Below are 24,606 nucleotides of genomic sequence, written 5' to 3'. Positions count from 1 at the left end.
TGCCTTATCCAAACACTTATTAGAACACCTCAGACATTTTGATTTTAAATTTATCATTCTGGACTGTGTGGAGATGGATGAGCTTGAAGTCAGTGGTGTGTTAGAGAAAAAAGAACTATGCTGGCAGGTGAAATTAAATACATCCAGAAAACCAGCACTTAACTGCTATCGCTCTGTGTTTGTGATGGCAAGTTCTTATTTTGTGTGTGTAAAATACTCCAGTTAGGGGTAACTGGTGGTTAGGGTTACTCAGGCTCAAACCTTGTACCTTTGGTACAAGAAGCAAGAGCCTGAATTCTTAACCCATACCGCCACTTGTGATTCAATGAGCTGATTCCATAGCTCTCAACTGTCCACATTTTCAGAGAATGTTTGGCTCATACTTTTGGTCTGTTTTTCTTAAAATTTGTGGTTTTCTGGCAAATCAGTGAGAAATGAATTCACTAAGTAATGATAGCAATTTGAGTTTCAGTCTTCCTATCTTTCAGGAAATGCATGGTAGCACAAAATAGTTTATTCTAGCAACTTTCTAAGATTATACAAGCAATGTTTAAAAGGTGTCTCTTGTTTTGGGCCTTCCCCCAAATAAATGTTGGCTTTTTCCAGATTTCTTGTGCTGAAAAGTTGATTTAGTTGAGTATCAAGTGGATTTTACAAGGAGCCGAGAGCTTCAGGAGAAGAGAAGTTTAGTGCTGCTTATACTAAGTCTGTTCATATTGTTAGTAGCACAACAGGTAATATACTTGCTTTTGCAGCAGAAGGCTGTGGGTTCTACTCCCACAATATGTAGATGGATAGCTCATAATGTACTGTGTTGTACTTTAAAGGGGGTGGATGCTGCAGTCCTGAGAATGCCCTCCTTTGGAGGAGATATCTAGTAACTGTGAGCCTGTTATCAGTTTGTCATCCATTCCCTACAGCAATATTACTAGCTTATCATTTTTTAATGTAACATAGGTAATTTATTCTTCAGGGGCAACAGGTACTTTACTTGTAGATGAAACAATAAATATAAAGTTGTTTGCTAGCAGCAACCTCTTCCTTAGTTACAAACGCTAGCTACGCCACTGCATGACTTAAGACATTGCTTGTTACGTGGGTGGGCAGCTGCTGCCAGCAGGAGTTATTAAAGTTAATATAAATGTACATAGATACCTCTTCTCCTAACAAGCATAGTACCTATGAGGCACCTGCACCCAGTGGGAATTAGCAGAGAGCTATATAGTACATTAATATGTCCGGAGTATTTATATAATTAAAATGGTTCAGTATCAGCACTTAAAAGTCATGAGTGAAAATATTACATTCAGACTGAATGCAAGGCTCAACCATTTTCAAATGCCATTGTCTCAAGGTCACTGCCTGTATTGTGACTCACAAGCACTTTTATGGGCACCTCAACCAATGGGAAATGGCAGGTTTGTAGATACTGCAAATAAAGCTGCATTTGAAACATTTTCCTATAAAACATTTACATTTCACTATGTAGAGTAACTTTACAAAAACGTGACTTTTTAAAAGCAGTCAGATTGACTTCCCACATGTCCTCTTTGACTAGAATGATGGATAGGGATTCATAATGTGCACTTGTTATATGACAGTATTAAATGGAAAGTGATATTTTCATAACTCATTTTTGTGATACTTATTTAAAACTAGTTATACATTATCACATGCTCGGAAGAAGAAAGAAAGAATCAATAAAGTGTTTATAAATATATTTGCAAATTATATGTATATATGTATGTGTGTGTGTGTGTGTGTGTGTGTGTGTGTGTGTGTGTGTGTGTGTGTGTGTGTGTGTGTGTGTGTGTGTATATATATATATATATATATATATATATATATATATATATATATATATATATATATATATATATATATATATAATATGCATTTACATCTGAAAGTGAGCCTCTCCTCTTGAAAAATGTTCCTACATCAGTGTTTAGCATTTCTGCAAACAGAGAACATGCATTTGAATGGAGACGTGTTGTAGATGTGACCCTTGAGTAACATTCTATGAAAGTGTCCACATTTATTCTTCAAAATGGAACTGAATGATAAAATAAGCAGGATATATAAAGCTTTGCAAAGTAGTAGATCTTGCATTTTTCAAGAAAATTACTTTGTGAGGAAATCCAGTACCTGTTTTACAATATGAAATGAAATGGATATATTTTCTAACATTTTGTTAGAGTAAACAAAAAGCTGAAGCTCGCTGGTGTTATCCAAACAAATGCCTTCTTAGTGAAAGAATTTCATGACAGACTGCATATAGTACAAAATATGTTGTTAAGGTCATAGCAGAGAGCAAAATGCACAGTCAGAAGCCACATCTGGTGAGGGCTGGAATTGATTGTCTATGACATAATTAAGCAATTACCGACGACGTGATGTGGTATATTGAAGATTTACCCATGGTTGGCGTGGTTTATTCATGAGGGTGAAGCCCGAGTGATTAAATAACACCAGCCGTGGGTAAATCTTCAATATACCACAACCACGGACTTGGTTATTGCTATTATACAATGACATTATTTACGAAAAAAACTACTTACTTTTCTTAAATAATGTCTTTGTATAACGATGCATTATTGTTCTTCCGCCGGTGGTGGTATACTGCTTCCTTGTGTTGATGTACTGCACATGCGTATGGGACTTACATTCCCATGCATACCCAGTACATCAATGCTTTGAAACAGAAGCAACGGAGAAAAGAAAGTCCCAATTGCTCCGTTTTTTTTTTTTTTTTTTTTTTATTTATTAAAAAAAAAAGTTTTGGACACTTTATACCAATGGAAAAAAGTTTGGGCGACCAGACCTTTTTCCGTTGGTATATTGTGGGATTTACAATGGGCACACTGGCCAATCAGTGTGCACGTTTTGGAATATTAATGGGGCAGTCATTGTATAATGTGTATTTTTTTTCTTACATTTTTGACTGGAAAGGTAGCAGGGAATTAAATGCATTCATAGAAACTGAATTGCGTCAGATATGAATTCATAATATTCTCCCTCTATGCATGACTCTTCCAGCATCAGTTGATAGGAGTGTTCTTTGATTAATGGGCTCATATTAGAACTATGAAAAATTAAAATCCCGAATGCTCAGATGAGCGGAAATGCGGGTAATCGAAATCGATATTGTGAGATCGCAGTACAGTAAAGATCGGAAAATTTGCCCTTTAATCACTGTAGTGTGATCTCAGAGTTGGAATATATTTTTAAGGGGGGTGGGGGGCACAGTTCCCCACAATAGCGATTTCGATTACCTGCGGTTTCGCTCATCTGAGCGTTGAACATTTTAATTTTTCGTTGTTTTAATATAGACCCTGATTAATTGCGTTTAATGACCTTCATCTCTGGCTGTTTGAATCTAGTGAGTTTCATCGCCCTTTCCCTCTCAAAGTGTATCCTGTTTACAGGACATATTTGCTGTCTATGAACTAGTACAGAAGATTTGAAGCCTGTTTTTCTGAAATGCTGTAGCCAGCTGCTATACTTTACTCATGGCAAAAAATAACAAAAAAATATATAATTTTTGTTACTGGATGGGGGAAGAGATGATAGGTCTGAGAAAGGGCATGCTGAGCAATCCTATCTAAATGATGTCAGAAAGATAGCTGGAGAGGATACCATATATAAATTCTGCAGCTTTCACTTTTAAAAGTTAATAACATACACAAGTACTTGATGTTATTAAAACAGCACTAGCTAAATGAAATTTATTTTTAAATCCCTTATTCATGTGTACTTGCATTATTTAATTATTGATTGATTGAACTCAACTTTCATTACTTGTAGTTACTAACATTCTTTTGTCTTGGTGGGTACTAGGTAGTCATTCTTTGTGTACTGAGGTGAGGTTGTACAACCTTTGTTTCTATTAATTTTCTTGTTATAATGAATATTTAAAATCTGCATGATTTCCATTTAGAACACCTAGAGCTTGCACTTTGCTTATGTGGTCTGGCCTTTAGTTCATTAAATGAGTGTCACTAATAACAAAGCTGTTAATGTAAATAAAATAGTTTTGCTCTGGTTATATTTTGTTATGCAATATTAGTATAGAAGCAGTTTATTTTTATAAAAGAAAATTGTATTTTAGTTTTGCACAAGTTTAGAGTTTGATACAAGTTCAAATATTTAAACACTATTGTTCCATTTTTGTGTTTCATTTTGTCTGCTCTTTAGTTTGAGTTTAAAAGTCGGTATCCCATAATTCCACGGGAGTGGGTGGGGTTACAAAATTATGTATGCACAGTTTATGTTAATCAGCATACACATTTTTGGCCAGTTGTACCTATTTTTCATGGGCCTTTATCAAGATTTTTTATGATTCCAGGTTGAGAGGTATGATCCTCACATGTGCCATCTTTCTGGGCACCCTTTATGACACATTAGATCTATAACTAACAGGGAAGACCACAATGGATTAAAGTCAGAAGTTAGAAAACCTTACTTACTCAGACATACATATTAGTGTATAACTGTTTACATCATCTGGAAAAAATTGATAATATTGTACAGGAAAACAATTGGGACAAGTGTCTTTGGTTGTGCAAAGCATTTATTACAACAGTATCCTGTGGTAAGCATAGGGAGAATGTAGGGTTAGCTCAATTCATATGTTACTACAATGTTAGATAATACTGCCAGTAAAACTAGCACTGCTGTCACTTAACTCTTAGTACATTTACATTACATTACATTTACATTACATTACATTTACATTACATACATTCACATTACATTTACATTACATTTACATTTACATTACATACACATTACATACATTTACATTACATATATTTGCATTACATTTACATTATGTTACATTTACATTACATTACATTTGCATTACATTACATATATTTACATTACATTACATCTATATTACATGCATTTACATTATGTTACATTTACATTACATTTACATTACATTACAGACATTTACATTACATTACATTTACATTACATACATTTGCATTACATTACATACATTTACATTACATTACATTTACATTGCATACATTTACATTGCATTTACATCACATTACATTTATGTTACATACATTTACATTACATTACATTACATTACATTACACACATTTGCTTTACATTACATTGCATTTTCATTAATTCCAATGCATTGGACCAGCTCATTCTTACCCCCACTAGAGGAAGCAACATTCTTGACCTGATTATTACTAACATGGGCAACCGTTACTCAACACCAATAGTCAATTCCTCCCTGGTTAGATCCGACCACAAATTAATTACTATGGAAATCCACATCTGTCCCACACCACCAGCAAAGGTAACCACCATGAAAAACTTCTCCAAAGCTGACTTTGGGCTCCTGAAAACAGAGGTGGCTAACTTCACGGCACCCATGCAAATGGAAAATAGGTGCATAACTGCCAAAGCAAACACCAATGCACTGTACAAACAAGTACATAAATGCATGGAACTAGCCATACCCAACAGACCAAGATGCTCTCCTCCAAAAAAAGGAAGCCAATCTGGTGGTCCTCTGCCATTAGCAAACTCTACAACAGAAGGAAGAAACTGTTGCAGAAAAATGTGAAGCCCCAAGACTGGAAAAACTCCCTTATTAGCCTCAACAAAAAGTTGAGATCCGTCATCAAAACTTCTAAAGCTAGTTATGAAGGCAGAAGTGTGGCAGACACTAAAAACAACCACAAAGCCTGCTACAGTTATATCAACATTACTTTACATTTATGTTACATTTACATTACATTACAATAACATTATATACATTTACATTTACCTTACATGCTTTTACATTACATACATTTATATTACAATACATTACATATATTTACATTATATTACATTTACATTATGTTTACATTGCATACATTTACATTACATTACATTTACATTACATTTACATTACATACATTCACATTACATACATTTACATTGCATTACGCTTACATTTCATTACAGTTACGTTACATTTACATTACATTGCGTTTATGTTACATTACATTACTATTACATTGCTACATTTACATTGCATTACTTTTATGTTACATTTACATTACATTATAATTACATTACATACATTTACATTAAATTACATTGCATACATTTACATTACATACATTTACACTGCATACATTTACATTACATTACATTTACATTACATGGATTTACATGGATTTACATTGCATTACATTTACATTGAATTACATTTACATTACATTACAGTTACATTACATTTCAGTTACATTACATTTATGTTACATTTACATTACATTACAATTACATTACATACATTTGCATTACATTACATTTACATTACATTACATACATTTACATTCCATTAACATTACATACATTTACATTGCATTACATTTACATTACATAAATTTAAATTTCACACATTTACATTATGTTGCATTTACATTACTTCCATTTACATTACATTACATTTACATTACATTACATTACACACATTTACATAGCATTACATTTACATTACAAACATTTACATTACATTTACATCACATTATATTTACTTTATACATTTATATTACATATATTTACATTACATTACATTTGCATCACATTACATGCATTTACATAACACACATTTACTTAGCATTACATTCACATTACATTGAATACGTTTCTATTACACATTTATATCACATTACATGCATTTACATAACACACATATACATAGCATTGCATTCACATTACATTAAATTTACATTACATTGCATACATTTATATTACATTTACATTACATACATCTACATTACATTACATTTGCATTGCATACACTTACATCACATTACATTTATATTGCATACATTGGCATAGCATTACATTTAAATTACATTAAATTTATATTTACATTACATTTTGTTACATTTACATTACACTACAATTACATTGCATACATTTACATTACATACATTTACACTGCATACATTTACATTACATTACATTTACATTACATGGATTTGCATAACATGCATTTACATTACATTTGCATTACATTACTTTACATTTACATTGCATTTATGTTACATTACATTTACGTTACATTACATTTACATTACATACATTTACAGTACATTATATTTACATTACATGCATTTACATTGCATTACATTTACATTACATACATTTACTTTACATTTAGATTACATTACAATTACATTACATTCATTTACATTTACATTTCATACATTTACAATACATTACATTACATACATTTACATTACATTTACATTACATACATTTATATTACATTACATTTACATTACGTACATGCACATTACATACATTTACATTACATTACATACAGTTACATTACATTACAGTTACATTACATACATTTACATTACATACATGCACACTACATACATTTACATTGCATTACATTTACATTACATTTTGATTGCATTACATTACTTTTACATTATATTACATTTACGTTACATTACATTACATTACGTTACATTACATTACAATTACATTACATACATTTACATTGCATTACAATTACATTACATTACATTTACATTACATACATTTATATTACATGCATTTACATAGCATTACATTTACATTACAATTACATTACATACATTTCCATTGCATTACAATTTCATTACATTACATTTACATTACATACATTTACATTACATTACATTTACATACATGCACATTACATACAGTTACATTGTATTAGATTTACATTAAATTTAGATTACATTATATTACATTTACGTTACATTTACATTACATTGCATTTATGTTACATTACATTACAATTACGTTGCATACATTTACGTTACATTCATGTTAAATTTACATTACATTACATACATTTACACAGCATTACATTTACATTACATTACATTACTTACATTTACATTACATTACATTTACATACTTGCACATTACATACATTTACATTGCATTACATTTACATTGTATTACATTTACATTACATTTAGATTACATTACATTACATTTACGTTACATTTACATTACATTGCATTTATGTTACATTACATTACAATTGCGTTACATACATTTACATTACATTTATGTTACATTTACATTACATTACAATTATATTGCATATATTTACATTACATTTACATTACATTACAATTACATTACATACATATACATTACATTTACATCACATTTTCATTACATTACAAACATTTACATTACATAGCATTTATATTACATGCATTTAAATTATGTTACATTTGCATTACATAACATTTACATTACATGCATTTACATTACATTACATTACTTTACATACATTTACATTACTTTTACATATTTCTTTACATACATTTACATTACATTACATTTACATTACATATATTCAGATTACATGTATTTATGTAACATTGCATTTGCATTACATTACATTTATGTTACATTTAGATTACAATACAGTTACATTACATTTATATTACATTTACATTACATTACATTTGCATTATATTACATTTACATTGCATACATTAGTGGTATAGCTTATAGATGACAGCTGAGCATCAGACTGAATAAAACACAGAAATCAATCTCTCATCTCATTGGTGTGGAATATACTGCTAAGTGGAAAGAGTTTATAGAGGTATTGTCACAAAATACCAAAGATATAAACAGTTCCTATAAGCCAAATATAATTAATAATCCATTTATTTTGAGGTTAAAAGATTATATTTCTGAATTTTCTTCTTTGAGTTTTAACTCTAAGTATATAGTTTTTCTTTTAAAATCATTTAAAAAATTTATATTTAAATATAATATATATAAGGAGTGGCTTTTTTACTCTTCCCTATAGCCTACACACAGATCTATTTTCTCTTCAGATTATACAAAAATGTCTATATTTCAGCAAAAGCATTTAACATTTTGGCACCAAATGATGATTAATAATGAGATAAAATCCAATAGTTTACTCTTGGAAGAATATAAACTTGATTCTTGTTTATGGTTAGAGCTTCAAGAAGCAAGACAATATGTATTAAATAAATTGGATTCTATGTCTCCTATAATTAGGAAAAAAATTCCCAAGCTAATACAATATATGATTTTATCAGTTTTGCATAAATCTCCTGCTAATAACAAGTTATCAAACATTTATAGGGCAATTAAATGTGATTTAGATACACATTCAGATAATTATTGGAAACATTTTTTCTTTAATTAATAATAATCCCCCTTCTGAGAAAGACAAATTTAATATTTTACAATCAGCAAGTATGACTACACATGGAGATTTTTAAATAGATCATTTATCACTCCTCATAATATAAGTATATTTTCTAAAAAGAATATAACATGTTGGAGATGTAATATTGAATTGAATGCTGATTGGTCTCATATGTTTTATAATTGCATATATTTAAGAAAATTTTGGGATGATATCAATAATTTGTTGCAAACAATTTTTACTGATAATTTCTTTATATCTAAATCACTTGTTTTATTTAATACCCCTGTTCCTGATTGTGTAAAAGAGAATAAGTACCCTTTGGTTTGGTCTATACTATCTATAGCTAGAAAAACAATCACTAATAATTGGAAATCTAGTACAGCACCTACATTTTTACAATTTAAAAATATACTCATTGAAACGTGTAATTTGGAAATGTTAACTATTAAATCTAGATCATCTAGGAATACTACATTATATAATTCATGGAATATCATCTATGAACTTCTAGAAAAATAGTTTATTAATTTATGTAAACAGATGATTTTTATTAATCCTACAGCTACATTAAGAAAATTTTTTTTTGCATGATGAATGTCTTTGTACATAGTTTAGTTACATTGGTTTATATATTAGAAAGTTTGTTTTTTTAATTTCTTGTTTTTTAACTTTACAGAAAAAATGTTATAATTTCATGGAAATATTTGTTCATTTTAGTAATTATTTAATACAATTCTTTGAAAAAAAAATAAAAAAGAGTATGTTGAGGATCTGATGAAGTATCCTAAAGACAAAATCCTGAGAAATACCTGGTGTGTCCCCAGTTTGGCTCTGGAAGATCCTCGTGGTAACTAAACTGAGGGCTATACATAACCTGGTGTCTACTGGTATAGGAATACCATGCATCCCCCCAGTCCTCATCAGGGGTGGGCCATACAAATTCACTAAAGCCCTCACTATATTCATGTCAACTCTAAATCTATCAAGAATGTCTTAGTCAGAAAAGTTAAAATGACTCAGTCTTTTTCTACATCTGTGCCTTCCAAGATGTCAAATATCTGTCATGGCCAAGGCAAGGAGTTCACAGCAGGAAATGGCCAAGCTAGCAGCTACAGCACACATCTACACTGATTACAAAGGAGATAGAAAAGGAGCGACTTTGCCTTTTATAAAATATTTGCACATTGCACCAAAATACATAAAGAAGTAACTATGAATCATACAGAAGCAAAAAAATGCATATGCACTGTACTATTATAAATTAATTTGCGAGATGTTACCTATGTTTCATGCAGTGAACCCTGGCTGTTACTATGTTCCCAGTCAGTATTCACAGATTTTTGTGGCTGATCATGAAATGTGCCTGTGTTATATTTTAGCAATAACCCATGAATGTGTGCGGACATATAAGAATTTATCCACAGTTAGTGTAGTTTGAACATGAGTGATTCAACAAAGGCAGCCACGGGTAAATCCTGATATACCCACACACATTCATGGGTTATTACTATTGTAGAATTACATTATTTAAGAAAGAAATTGCCTACCTTTCTTAAATAATGCCTTTGTGTAAGGGAATTTCAGTCTTCCATGTTGTTTTTTTGTAGGTTGATGCACAGCGCATGCATATGGGACTTTCACACCCTTGCAGAGTACAGCACTGCAGTGCATGAAATGCGTTGGAGAAAAAACAATCTTTGCTGCTTTGCTGTTTTTTTTTTTTTTTTGTAACTGTTAAAAAATGTGATTTTATGAAGGAAAGTGAAAAATACAAGGAAATCAGGTAGTATTCCGTTTCATAAGTTTTGCAGAAAGAACCTGATTTGTCTTATATTTTGCTCTGTCCCTTAGCATGTATCAATAGAAAGTCTGATCTCTCAATGGTACTTCACTGGCCAGACTTTTTTCTGTTGGTATATGCTCAATTTACAGCTGGCAAGTTGGTTGGGCTGACCAATCAACTTATTTTTTTTTTAAAATAGTAACGAGCCTTTATTGTATAATTTATACTATGCGAGCAAGTGGTATATGAGGATTACTGGAATAAATTACAGTTGTTTCATATAATAAAACAAAGGGTACATATTACAGCCACCTGTGGCACATATACCAATACCATACCTCTCAACCTGGAATCATAAAAAATCTGGACTAAAGCCCATGAAAAATAGGGTCTATATTATATGTCTGAAAGTTTTAAACATCGACTCTCATATGATCGACACCATATGAGTGATGTTTAAGACATCGAACATATAATAAAAATTTTAAAAAAAGAAAAACAACTTACTTAAATGCTCCGGGCAGGGGGGCAAGCCTCCCTGCATTCCTCATGTGGGGGGCTGTGCCCCCCACACCCCCTGCTACTTAAGTATTCCAACTCCGAGATTGCACTACATTGAGGTAAAGGGAAAATATTCCCTATGGTGATTTCCATTTACGCTTGTGACATTTCACATTTCCGACCATTTGGTGTCACCGAAATGGTATTCACAGTTTTCAGCTTTCAATCAGGTAATATAGACCCGAAAAATAGGTACAACTTTCCAAAAATCTGTATGCTGGTTAACATAAGTTTGCATACATAATTAAGTAACCCCACCCCCTCCAATGGAATTGTGGGATACCAACTTTTAAATGCAAACTGAAGAACAGACAAAATGAAACACAAAACAAACAGAAGAGCAATAGTGTTTAAATATTTGAACTTGTATCAAACTCTGAACTTGTGCAAAACTAAAATACAAATTTATTTTATAAAAATAAACTGCTTCTACACTAATATTGCATAACAAAATAGAACCAGAGAAAAAAATGTTATTTATCTTAACAGCTTTGTTATTAGTGACACTCATTTAATGAACTAAAGGCCGGACAACAAAAGCAGAGTGCAAGCTCTAGGTGTTCTAAATGGAAATCATGCAGATTTTAAATATTCATTATAACAGGAAAATTAATAGAAACAAAGGTTGTACAACCTCACCTCAGTACACAATGAATGACTACCTAGTACCCACCAAGACAAAAGAATGTTAGTAACTACAAGTAATGAAAGTTGAGTTCAATCAATCAATAATTAAAAAATGCAAGTATACATGAATAAGGGATTTAAAAATGAATTTCATTTAGCTAGTGCTGTTTTAATAACATCAAGTACTTGTGTATGTTATTAACTTTTAAAAGTGAAAGCTGCAGAATTTATATGCAGCATCCTCTCCAACTATCTCTCTGACATCATATAGATAGGATTGCTCAGCATGTCCTGTCTCAGACCTATCATCCTTTCCCCTACCCAGTAACAAAAATTATATATGTTTTTGTTATTTTTTGCCACGAGTATGTTATAGCAGCTGGCTACAGCATTTCAGAAAAACAGGCTTCAAATCTTCTGTGCTAGTTCATGAACAGCAAATATGTCCTGTAAACTGGATACTCTTTGATGAGAATGAAAGGGCGATGAAACTCATTAGATTCAAACAGCCAGAGATGAAGGTCATTAAACGCAATTAATCAAAGAACACTCCTATCAACTGATGCTGGAAGAGTTATGTATAGAGGGAGAATATTAGGAATTTATATCTGATGCAATTCAGTTTCTAGGAATGCATTTAATTCCCTCCTACCTTTCCAGTCAAAAATGAAAGAAAAAATAATACACATTATGTCACAGAGAACCAGTTCCAGCCCTCACCAGATCTGGCTTCAGAATGTACATTTTGACCTTTAACAACATATTTTGTACTATATGCAGTCTTTCATGAAATTATTTCACTAAGAAGGCATTTGTGTAGATAACACCAGCGAACTTCAGCTTTTTTTTTTTACTCTGACACATAAATTGACTAAGATGTTAGAAAATATATCCGTTTCATTTCATATTGTAAAACAGAAACTGGATTTCTTCACAATGTAATTTTCTTGAAAAATGCAAGATCTGCTACTTTGCAAAGCTTTATATATAATGTACTTTAGCATCCTGCTTATTTTAACATTTAATTCCATTTTGAAGAATAAATGTGGACACTTTCCCAGAATGTTACTCAAGGGTCACATCTACAACACGTCTCCATTCAAATGCATGTTCTCTGTTTGCAGAAATGCTAAACACTGATGTAGGAACATTTTTCAAGAGGAGAGGCTCACTTTCAGATGTAAATGCATATTATATATATATATATATATATATATATATATATATATATATATATATATATATATATATATATATATATATACACACACACACATACATATATACATATAATTTGCAAATATATTTATAAACACTTTATTGATTCTTTCTTTCTTCTTCCGAGCATGTGATAATGTATAACTAGTTTTAAATAAGTATCACAAAAATGAGTTATGAAAATATCACTTTCCATTTAATACTGTCATATAACAAGTGCACATTATGAATCCCTATCCATCATTCTAGTCGAAGAGGACATGTGGGAAGTCAAGCTGACTGCTTTTAAAAAGTCACGTTTTTGTAAAGTTACTCTACTTAGTGAAATGTAAATGTTTTATAGGAAAATGTTTCAAATGCAGCTTTATTTGCAGTATCTACAAACCTGCCATTTCCCATTGGCTGAGGTGCCCATAAAAGTGCTTGTGAGTGACTATACAGGCAGTGTCCTTGAGACAATGACATTTGAAAATGGTTGAGCCTTGCATTCAGTCTGAATGTAATGTTTTCACTCATGACTTTTAAGTGCTGATACTGAACCATTTTAATTATATAAATACTCCGGACATATTAATGTATATATAGCTCTCTGCTAATTCCCACTGAGTGCAGGTGCCTCATAGGTACTATGCTTGTTAGGAGAAGCGGTATCTATGTACATTTATATTAACTTTGATAACTTTTGTTGGCAGCAGCTGCCCACCCACGTAACAAGCAATGTCTTAAGTCGTGCAGTGGTGTAGCTAGCGTTTGTAACTAATGAAGAGGTTGTTGCTAGCAAACAACTTTATATTTATTGCTTCATCTACAAATAAAGTACCTGTTGTCCTTGAAGAATAAATTGCCTATGTTACATTAAAAAATGATAACCTAGTAATATTATAATATAACATCACTGCATAGCAATCAAGCAACTATCCTGGCTAGAATTACCCAACCTGCTCACATATAATCAGTTACAATAGCCCACCATATTCTATATTATCCCGATAACATTCCTGCTCTTTATTTTATTTTATTTTTATTTTTATTTATTTTACATTTGTTGACCGGGCTAGTCCAACTGGATATATGTCCATTTTCAGTGGAGGCCCGGGGAGAAAAGCTCCACTTACATCAAAATGTTTATAAACACAATGGTATGTACAAAGGCAGTGGTACATTACAAAGCTTAGGCAAACATTACATTTCATAGGATTTAGCATTTGAATATGAAAAATCCAAGTGGAAACAGTTTTGGATATTCCTAATAAAATATGTCAAAGACACAATTAATTATAAAGTCACACACACAAATGTCACAAAAAATGCTATTGTCTAACAGCAGTGGATATTCATACAAAGTATGTAAAAGGACACTCTTATTCTGTAAAGTCTCACCAGAAGTCCTAGTGTAAGATGGCTATGGATAATCATTCAAAATATGTACAGGACAATAGTCTGCTGTATAGTCACATTAACTTTATTATCAATAGAGAAGGCACAAGATCATACTCATGAGAAGATAGGTGTCGAGGGAAGGGTTTGGTAGTTAGTCTGGGTTGACACAGGGGCCTAACCAGTGTGATTTAAGGTAGGGTTTTAGTTTGCTTTTAAATAGGTTAGCTGAGGCTAGGGAGGTTATGTGATTAGGGAGGCTGTTCCAGGTTTTACTCACTGTATTAGGGAACAATGCGTCACCAGCTGAATTATTGGATTTAGTTATTTGTACTAGTAATTTGTTAGATGAGCATAGGGTTTTGAGATTATTATAGGGGGTGATTAGGGTATTGAGTATTGGTGTATTTGTAGGCTGATACATGATCTTATGGACTATTGTTAGTTGGTTGAAAAGTATTAGATTTGGCAATTCTAACCAGCCTAGTTGATTCAGATTGATACAATGATGGGTCCTATAGGAGGACCCAGCTGCAAATCTGGCAATATTGTTGTAAGAGGTAGACAGTTTATTCAGGTTGCTTTTATGTAATTTAGTATAGATAGGTGAGGCATATAGTAGGGTGGAGATAAGGTGGGTACAGGCTATAGTTGTCTTGGCTAATGGAGTCAGAAAGGTTTTGATTCTGTAGAGGGAACCTAATTTTTTGTTCACTGTTTTTATAGTGTTATTAATATGAGGCTCAAAGGTGAGGTTATTATCAATAAGTACCCCAAGTAGTTTTGTAGTAGGATCAGGAGATATTATAGTTCCATTGCTAGAAGTAGCAATAAAGTTAAGTGGGGAGGCTCTATGGGTAGGGGTGAATAGTAGCATTTTTGTTTTTTTTAGGGCTCAAGATAAGACTTCAGAGTAGAAGCCAATTTTCAACTATGCTAATGGTGTTTTGGGTTAGGGACTGAAGTTCTGATGAGGAAGTGGCTGAGCATATAAGTGTGGAGTCGTCTGCATATTGGATACAGGTAGCTTGAGGAATTACAGAATGGAGGTCATTTGTGAAGATGGAGAAGAGGAGAGGACCCAATATTGAGCCTTGAGGGACACCTATGGCAACTGGGAGGCGGGGGGATAAGGTATTTGCCCATAGTACAGCCTGTTGCCTGTTATTTAAGTAGGATTGGAACCACTGTAGAGCAAGAGCATCCAATGACAGGTTTTTAAGTGTGTTTATGAGGAGGTAGTGGTTAACCATGTCAAAGACTTTTGACAAATCAATAAAGAGGGCTGAGGATAGAGTGTCATTATTACAATTTCTATTAATGCAGTCTGTAAAGGATAAGAGAACAGAGGTGGTGCTATGAAATGGTCTGAAGCCATGTTGGCAGGTGGCTAATAAATTATTTTCAAGTAGGTGGCTTAAAAGTTGCTTATGAATGCATTTCTCCATTACCTTTGCCAAAGGGGATAGTATGGCTATGGGCTTGTAGTTGGAAAACTCTTTGGAATTACCACCTATATGCAGGGGGATAATGTGAGAAATTTTCCAGATTGATGGGATGGTTCCTTCCAAAATAGTTCTATTAATGAGGATGAATATGGTGTAGGCTATGGTTTTTGCTGCTTTTTGCAGGTATTCTGCAGGTAGTAGGTCTGCAGAAAGAGTGGTGGGTTTAAGTTTCTGAATAAGATTATAGACAAGGGATGTGGAAACTGGTTGAAAATGAAATAGGGGGGGGCTACAGGAGATGACAGGCGTAGAGGATGTGGAGTTAGGAGATAGTTGGTTGGCTAGGGATTGAATGGTTTCTGTGAAAAAAGTGTTAAAAGAGTTAACTATTTGAATGGGATTGTTGTGATCAGAGCCTAAGGGAGTAGGAGTGCCTGAGCGGCCTGGGTGTAGGAGGTTATTAATGCCTAACCAGAATTTTTGAGGATTATTTTGGTGGGTTTGTTGAAGCTGGCAGTAGTAGTTTCTTTTGTCAGACAATATGGCTTTTTTGCTTAATTTTTTAGCTGTCTGAACAATAATTGTTCTGAAGGGCTTTTTGTTGATCGCCAGCTGGCCAATAGTTTATTTCTTAGGAGGATTTTTTGTTTGGTAGTATTGGTAAGCCATGGGGCTGCTTTAGTCCTGGTTCTAATTTTGCATGTTGGGGCATGACAATCAAGAATTGCTAAGAATTTTGAATTAAAGTATTTGAATGCATCATCTAATGGGAGGTGTTTGAGGGGTGACCAGTCACAGGCACTAAGTTCTGTTTGGAAGCTATCAGGGTTAAAGTTTTTGTTATCCCTTATTGTCCTATAAATGGTTGAGTTGGGAGTTTCAGTCTTATATCTGATTAAATAGGTGAGTGCGTGGTCACTTATATCTTCAGGGAGGGTACCTGTTTTATAAGTTTGTTGGTGACTATTAGTGAGAATCCAGTCTAGGGTGCTTTCTTTGTTATAAAGTTTATTGGTTCTGGTAGGGGATGTGATGGTTTGAGTAAAACCATATAGGTTAATATGAGTAGAAGGCTGCTCAGATGAACAGGAATTCCAGTTTATATTAAAGTCACCCAATATTATGGTTTCTTGTGGGTAGTTGGTTGAGAGCCAGCTGAGGATGGCTTCTAATGTATTAATATTATTGCCTGGGGGAAGGTAGATACAGATGATATATATGGATTTACATTTATTGAGTTGATTCTTGGATATAAGAATCTCTGCATTACTAGATAGTGGAGGTTTGCGGTCTAGTAAGGTTGCCTGGGGGAAGGTAGATACAGATGATATATATGGATTTACATTTATTGAGTTGATTCTTGGATATAAGAATCTCTGCATTACTAGATAGTGGAGGTTTGCGGTCTAGTAAGGTAACTTGTAATGCATTTTTATATAGTATAGCTACTCCTCCACCCTTCTTAGCATTACGGTCAAGTCTCAGGATATCATAGCCAGGGGGAGTAAATACACTGTTTTGTATTGATGGCTTGAGCCATGTTTCAGTGAGACAGAGGAAGTCAAAAGAATGTACATCTATAAGGGTATGCAGGTGAGCAACTTTATTATTTATGCTACAAATATTAAGATGAGCTATCAAGAAGAGAGTTTGGGGGCCTAGTAGTCAGGTATGTGTTAGTAGGAGTTGTTGTATCAGGCTTTGTAGTTGAGCTAGAGGTTGGACCAGGGTTTGGGTGTATGTCACCATCTAAAAGGGAGTGGTCCAGTATTCTCAGGGTGAGTTGTAAAAGTTTACAAATTAGGTACTGGGATATCCTGGCTTTTGAGTTATAATAAGTAATGTGAGTAAGTCTATGAAACTTGGCTGATGAATACATTGGTGGACAAGAGGTGTTACAGGGACTATGGGGAAGGAGAAGTGTTGGTATAGAGGTTTCCTTATAGAGGTTGAGAGATCTGAGATATTTATGGTGTTCATAGAAAGTAAGTAGATAAGGTATAGTTAAAATAGTTAGTAGTGAGAATAAAAGTAAGGGTTTGTGGTATGTTAAGACAGTTAAAGGAGGCATTGTAGATTAAATCCAGTTGAGGTTGATATACAGGGATAACTACAGATAGAATAGTAAGGTGGTGACTGGCAGGAAGTGAGTATTAGCTCTTGAAGAGGAAGTGGTTTGTGATTGGTGGTGGTGTAAGGGGTGTGTGATAAGGGGTGTATAAATGTAGAATTGCTGGGGTGGATGGGATTTGGGGGTAGGGTAAGGGAGCGGAGTGAGCCTGCAGGGCGAACGGAGCGGGTAGACACACAGAAGGAGTGAACCCTAGGAGAACAATCAGTAGAGCTGAGTGCTAAGATAAGTTTAGGTGGGGAGAGGTAGGTGATAAAAACTTAGGTAGTAAGAAGAGTATGCAAAGTGGCTAGGCAGTGAAGAGTATAAAAGAATAGAAGGGTATAGTGGGACTACAACTAAACAAGTAGGGAAAGATTTAAGTTATTAACATAGGTTAAAAGAGGGGAAGGGAGGCTAGGTTTGGGAACTGGTCGGTTTTAGCTGCTGGCTGTCCTGGCTAGTGAGAGTAAATTTACAAACCTACAGTATTACACACTATTATGTCTACAGACAGTGGTTTTAAAGCACATACTTTCTCTTATTTGATATATTTCCTTGAGGGCCTGTTGCACAGGGAGAGGATGGGTTGCGTTCCTTATTATGGGGAGACCACAGTATTATGTGGAAGAGGTTGCTATTCAGGAGCCAGGGGAAATCCTCATTAATACTTAACAATCAGGTTGGGCAGTTTCTCTTATTTGATATATTCCCTTGAGGGCCTGTTGCACAAGGAGAGGATGGGTCCCCTTCCTTAGTATGGGGAGACCGCAGTATTATGTGGAAGAGGTTGATATTCAGCAGGCAGGGGAAATCCTCATTAATACTTAACAATCAGGTTGGGCAGAGATCTGATTTACCTCAGAGCCAGGGATGCACAGCAGCAGCCTAGAGCTAGGGTGAAGAATAAAGATGGCGATGCTCTTCAAGGTCTACTTAATATCTACTCTAACAAACGCCTATTAAGATCCACCAATAAAGAACTGGCTGACACAGGCAGAAGCAGCAATAGCTCTGGGGGCTACTTGTTTTCCATTTCTGTTGCAAAAGCATGGAATACCATCCCCGTAGATATTAGGACCACTGAAAACAAAAATAATTAAGAAATACTCCTCCGGTTCCATTTATATAGTTCTTGGTTATGTAATTGTTCTGACCCTGGGTAGCTTCACTTAATTAGATCATATCATACCTTAACCTCCTATGAAAGCTTGCAACAACTCCTTTCTATACTCTTAATCAATGTCTGTTTACTGTACTAGCCACTGATGAATATAACCAAATGACTGAACAAAATGTCCATTCAACTGTATTGTTTATTGCAACACACTGTGCTCCTTATAGTATATTTGCTTTTTGCTCCTTTCTTGGCCTTGAAGCTGTACTTTATTAACCTTTTGACTCTGTAATGTACTTTATTAACGTGTGTATTGTATTTACTGTATTTATTGTAATCTGTACTGTACTTTATTAACGTGTGTATTGTATTTACTGTATTTATTGTAATCTGTACTGTACTTTATTAACATGTGTATTGTATTTACTGTATTTATTGTAATCTGTACTGTACTTTATTAACGTGTGTATTGTATTTACTGTATTTATTGTAATCTGTACTGTACTTTATTAACGTGTGTATTGTATTTACTGTATTTATTGTAATCTGTACTGTACTTTATTAACATGTGTATTGTATTTACTGTATTTATTGTAATCTGTACTGTACTTTATTAACATGTGTATTGTATTTACTGTATTTATTGTAATCTGTACTGTACTTTATTAACATGTGTATTGTATTTACTGTATTTATTGTAATCTGTACTGTACTTTATTAACATGTGTATTGTATTTACTGTATTTATTGTAATCTGTACTGTACTTTATTAACATGTGTATTGTATTTACTGTATTTATTGTAATCTGTACTGTACTTTATTAACGTGTGTATTGTATTTACTGTATTTGCTGTACTAATCTTTGTAGAGCTTTTCTCCCTAGGCCTCCGCTGAAAATGGGATCCATGCCCAGTCGAACTTTCCCGGTAAACAAATGTAAAATAAATGAATAAATAAATATTCTCAATACCTGTCTAACCAAATCAACTACCTAATTAAACTGCTTCCTAACACTTTATTAAACATTCTTTAAAACTGGTCAAAGCACAAAACAGCATAACGGTAAATCCAGCAGTCTAACGAAACAACATAGAAGTACACCCAATAAACCAGTCCACTGGAGCCATGAGAGTCACCAATGAAACATTTTAATTTACTCACTGAATAAAACCAATAAAGCAAATAAAATACATGCATACAAGACTTTAGCTCAATGCTTCTTCAGGCTTAAAATCCAAAACTGGAGGAATTATATAGTCAAATACAAATCATGTGATTTAAAACACATAATAACATAATTAAAAAAATATTAAAAATCAATTGGTTGATAAGACATCTTAAAGAAACATAATTTAAACTTGATTATGTAATTAATTTAAAATAGGTTTAATGCTTGGGTGCCCATTTAACCTTAGGGTTATGTCTGCTCGAAACCTCAGAATCCATTTAATTCTTCCTTTTCCGTATAACTGACTAAATTTCCACCTCTAATAGGAACATTAATAGCCTGCAAAATACAGCTTAGGAATAACCTATCCCATCTGGTCACATATTGGCCTTACACATCCCATGGTCAATAATTATATATTACCCCTAATGAGAATAACTGGGATCATACCATAGATAATTTGAAGGGACCCATGCATGGCATAAAGCATTTAGGAGCTGCCTCTGTCCTTTAGTAGTACAGGGGGCAGCCATGTGGCAAATTTTTGGTTTTCCAACCATATATCTAAGTTGCGCTTGAATATGGACAGGGATGGACTTTGTTTTATGTGGTGAGGGAGTCTGTTCCACAGCAGCAGTATCCTCTGTGAGATATACCTGCCCCTCCAAACCATTCTGCTGATGTTGCAGAAGAGGTTTAGATATTTAGACCGAGTATTTCTGATGACATTTGTCTTGTTGATGTACAGTAAATCCATCAGTAATGGGTCAGCAGTTGCCTTGTATGCCAGATACAGGTCACCTCTTAGCAGTCTGTAGGATACAGAGTACAGTGGCAGGGCTTAGAGTCAGTCCATGTAGGACATGTTGTTTAGCTCTTGTATCCTTTTAGTAAGGTAGCTCTGTGGGTGCTCCAGTTGTTGCACGTGTCTGGACAGATGCCAAAGTGGTCATTACATTCAATGATTGCCCTAATGAGGGCTGAGTAAAGGGGAACAATAACATCCCTAGATCTAGACACAATCCCTTTGTTTATATGCTGTGCAATATGGGATGACTTTCTTACAACAATAAACAGATATTGGTCAAAAGTTAGGTCACGGTCCACAAACGTTCCCAAACTCCAAACAAAAGGGTCAAGTCTTAGGGGTGTATTGCCAATGTGGTAGTTCCCTGGGGCAAATGACTTCCTGAAGTATACAATAATGGAATTTTTGGCATTTAATTTCAGTCCATGATTTTAGCATCGATTATTTATTTGGGACAAACCTTCCTACAGTATGGCTAAGTCATTTGGGGATTCAGTGACTGCTCCTAGCTTGCAGTCATCTGCAAACATAGTCAGCCAGAGCCCTTTGGGATTGGCTTTTACATCAGAAAAGCAGATGCCAAATAGGAAAGGGCCCAGCACAGAACCCTGGGGGGCTCCTCTGGTGACTGATCTTTTACATGTCTCTATTTCATTGACTGCGTGACTTTATGCATAGATGGGAAATAATGCAGACTTCTGAGATTATTGCCATGTATTATTATTTATATACATGGAATACATTTGTTGTAGTGTGGTGCCAAAGGAAAGGAGCCTGCACTCAACACTTTCCTAGTGTACTACAGTAAGGTCTGCATGGAACACTGTGATAAGAAAAGACATTACTTGCCACACAATGCATGATGAGTCAGTCCTGTCCACTGCTACTACTCAACTGACATTGCCAGGGAAATTTCATAAAAATTTCAGACTCTGTGGCCTTACTTGCAGAGTAAACATCATCTACATAAGAGTGTAAAGAAGATATCCAGCAAGGGTTTCCTGTCATTGATCTGCATAACAGTATAATGAAGAGATCCAGGAAGGGCTTCCTCTCATTGGTCTGCATAGTAGTATAAACAAGAGATCCAGGAAGGGCTTCCACTCATTGGTCTGCATTGGTCTGCATAATAATATAAAAAAGAGATCCAGGAAGGGATTCTTCTCAATAAAAAAGATATGCAAAAGAAGGCCTTCCTCTCATTGCTCTGAATAATAATATAAAGAAGAGATCCAGCAAGGGCTTCCTCTCATTGGTCTGTATAACGGTATAAAGAAAAGATCCAGCAAGTACTTCCTCTCATTGGTCGGCATAACAGTTTAAAGAAGAGATCCAGGAAGGGCTTCCGCTCATTGGTCTGCATAATACTATAAAGAAGAGATCCAGGAAGGGCTTCCGCTCATTGGTCTGCATTGGACTGCATAATAGTATAAAAGAGAGATCCAGGAAGGGCTTCTTTTCATTGGTGATAGGTGTTTTTGTATCACAATGCTGGGGTAGGATAGATGGTGTTTTGAAACTGTGTTTATGTGTACTGTATAATCCACATTGGGATGCCTGTTTGTGTTCTTCTGTTTAACTTATGTACAGTAACAGTTTATTTAATGACAATATTATTACTCAGGTATGTTATGCTAAGTAGCACATCACAGTTTCTGTGGTATAGGGTGCCAGGTTAGCGTTGGTAGTGAGAGTATATCCATAATTATGCTCCCATGAGCTGCTGCTCTACTCCATGTTGCACTCTGAGTCACATGTCTGTGAATGGCAGAGTATGTTGTCGGTCTTTATTTGCATATATATTATGCACTTGCAGTTCTTCAGGTATGCATATGTGCTGCAGTGTAGATTGGCTTTTATGAATTGTTTAGGGTGCAGTATACAATTCTGTCATGTACCTGCCTTGCATAATTACATAACAGTTTTGGAAATACAGCTTGTATTTATAATCTGACTACAAAAAAAATCATCACCTTTCATTGCCATGATAAGGGGCAGCTTGTTTGCGGTATGGCAGGGAAGTGAGGAAGCTTTAAATGATTTTTTTCAAATACTTTAATCATTTCCCTAACATTTTAGTATTTTCAGGTCATAGTCATATCTCTTAATTGTGCAGATTCCTACAGAGTGTCCAGATTTTTGCCTCATATTTTTGGTCTGTTTCTCATAAAACTTGTGTTTTTCTGGCAAATCACTGATGGTTGAAGCCACTAAGTAATGGAATGCATTTAAATTTCAGAATTTGTATCTTTCAAAAATGCATCCTAACACAAATCTTGTAAGTTTAGCAACTTTTTTTTAAGCTTATAAGAAATATTTAAAATAAGTCCCTATTTTTGGACCTTTGTCCCCCCATTATTTTAGGCTTTCTCCAGATTTCTTGCACTAAGAGGTTGAGAGGTATGATCATAGTTTTTCTATTGAGATGTGCAGATGTTTAACAATACATGCATGGACAAGACGAGCATCAGGACTTGTAAGAAGGAGGTTTTATAGTAACAGTTATCTTCATTTTAACAGTAACTACACAGTAACAATAAAGCACAATGTAGTTACAAGTATGGCCATTAGGGTTTCTCAAGCTAACATTCTTTAATTAAAATTTTTTCCCAGATTAGAGTTCATTAAGCAAATCCTTATTTGTAGGGGTTACAGAAAAGTAACTTATGCTATGTGCAATGAGGTGATAGCGGAATGTTGGGGGTAGATATAAGCCGTACGGCTGTTGGCGATACAGATACTATTGACATAGTTGTATCATAAGTAGATATAACTCCTAGAAAGGGTATAACTTACAGCGTTAATGTTAGGCAGAGACAAAAGGTAATTATGAAAAATTGGAACGTTTCATATTGTAAAAGTGAAGCATTTCAGACCATTGATAGCACTCCCTTTTTTGAGAGAAGAGGTATGCACTTCAAATATACGTTGAAACACAACAACATTATCAAAGTTAGTGGCACTGATAAATGTAAAATTATGTTGAGCTGTGGGTATATTCATCCACTGTAAACACCTCATTTTGTTTGTACTAGTAGGGGTAAAATTTAGGATGTCACTGAGGATTTTAACTGTAACTCTTGTAGACGTATATACAGGGATTTTTTTCCAAGTGTAATTCTTAATTGTGACAAAATATTTAGTTAGCTCAGA

The 24,606-nt window shown here is 34.0% G+C and overlaps 1 long non-coding RNA gene across 1 annotated transcript in view; it reads left to right on the top strand.

Moving 5' to 3' along the window:
• Nucleotides 1-24,606, top strand: part of LOC122800148 — a 512,889-nt gene that overhangs the window by 26,500 nt on the left and 461,783 nt on the right. The window lies entirely within an intron of this gene.

Source organism: Protopterus annectens, chromosome 4.part0 (genome assembly GCF_019279795.1).
Source record: "Protopterus annectens isolate FY-2018-M chromosome 4.part0, PAN1.0, whole genome shotgun sequence".
Taxonomy (NCBI): domain Eukaryota; kingdom Metazoa; phylum Chordata; order Ceratodontiformes; family Protopteridae; genus Protopterus; species Protopterus annectens.
Note: the sequence above shows the minus strand (reverse complement) of the source record. Positions and strands in the feature narration are given on the sequence as shown.